This window comes from Vombatus ursinus, unplaced genomic scaffold (assembly GCF_900497805.2).
Source record: "Vombatus ursinus unplaced genomic scaffold, bare-nosed wombat genome assembly UNPS02014778.1, whole genome shotgun sequence".
Classification (NCBI taxonomy): domain Eukaryota; kingdom Metazoa; phylum Chordata; class Mammalia; order Diprotodontia; family Vombatidae; genus Vombatus; species Vombatus ursinus.
The window spans coordinates 4,184,445-4,186,275 of record NW_020954556.1 but is presented as its reverse complement, the minus strand read 5'-3'; positions in this window follow the sequence as shown (position 1 = coordinate 4,186,275).

Below are 1,831 nucleotides of genomic sequence, written 5' to 3'. Positions count from 1 at the left end.
TCAATTCAGGTCATGGTGCATTTCTCACTTTACTTCATAGCCTACTAGCTCTCATTAGCAGTGCTACCTTTCCTTACGATCGCACACATCTCCTTGGAAAGGCCTCTGGGAGAAGGTATTGCTGTCTTATTTTATCAACATACAATTAGTACTTTCATTAATGACTGTAGGGAGGTTATTGATTTACTTTTTCCCATTAATAGCAACAGGATCATAGAATGTTAGAGCAAGAAGTGGTCTAACCCAAAACCTCATTTTAAAGATGAGTACACTGAGGCCTGGAGAGGATAAAGAACTGTCTTGGTGCTACCAAACTACACAGTGGCTATCAGTCCAGCATTCAGTCCACAATACCACACAACCACATGTACTACTGTATTCAGGAACAGAAGCCGAGAAAATGATGCAATAGTTCAAATTCTTTTAAAAATATGTGGAATGATTCAGTGAAAGTTACCTAATGAATTATATGTCATTGAAAACTTTCTCCACTAAAAACAAATAAATACCTAAAGTCACCTTCCCAAATTGTGTTTTATCCAGCTAAAAAAAAAAGTATTATGCAACTAGTAGCTCCATGAATGACAAGCCATTCAATTGGTACAAAGAGGCTCTTTGAAAATAATGCCAGTATAGGTCAACTGTGTGACCTTTGGTAAGTTGTGTCCCCTTCGGGGGCTTCAGTTTCTTCCAGCCTAAAGTGAGGAGGCTAGATTCCATGATCTCTAACATTCCTTCAAATCTGTAATTCTGATTCTGAGATAGTTATCAATTCTCAGTTGTCAATGAAAGCATTATTTTAAGTGACACCAAGGGGGGGCATTGATAAGCCTCCAGAGGAAGGCATCTTGGTTGGTGAAAGGGCCTGGAATCTGTGCCATAGAGAGACTGCTTAAAAGAACTGAAGATGTTCAGCCTAGAGACTTAGGGGAGAAACGGTAGCCCTCTTAAGGTATTTGAAAAGTCATCAAGCGGAAGTGAAAATAGATTTGTTTTGCTTTGTCTTGGGGTAGAGACAGAACTTGGAGGAATAGCTGGAAATGGCAAAAAAAAATCAGATCTAGGTTTGATGAAGGAAGAGAATCGTAAAAATAAGACATCCAAAAATGTGGAATGGGGCTGCTTTAAAGAAAATAACAATAATAGCTAACATTCATTTAGCATTTACTATGATTCTGTGCCTGGCTCTGTGCTAAATGCTTTATAATCATCTCATTTGATGCTTATGACAATCCTAGGAGGTAGGTGTGATTATTATCCCTATTTAAAATACGAGGAAATTGAGGCAAACAAAGGTTAAGTAATTTGCCCAAGATCATGTAGCTAATAAACGTGCAAGTATGGATTTGAACTCAGGTGTTCCTAACTCCAGGCCCAGAATTCTAGCCACTGCATCACCTGGCTGCCTTGCAAGTTAATGGGTTTTTCCTCACTGGAGGTCTTCAAAGCAAAGGCTGGGTGTTGATTTGTTGACACTGTTGCAGTGGGGATTCTTTTTGCATTGTGGGTGGAACTAGATGGTGTCTGAGGTCCTTTCCTGTCTGATATTCTGTGATCCTGGGAAAGCCCAGTTAGAGTCCAATCTGCCTAGGGCCACTGGCAATGGAGGTTAACACTGTAAGGGCTCACAGATGGCCATTAAGAAGTGGGAGGATGAGAAATTTGTTTCCCTGAGCGTTTATGTATCTAATTGTTTTATGAAGTTAAACAGAAGTTACCCTTATTAACAGAAAGGTTGATTCATGAATAGTGAATGTGACGTGTCAGGATAAAAGAATCATTCATATTCATGCACAAACATATTATTCTACACTATGTGCCAAATATATAT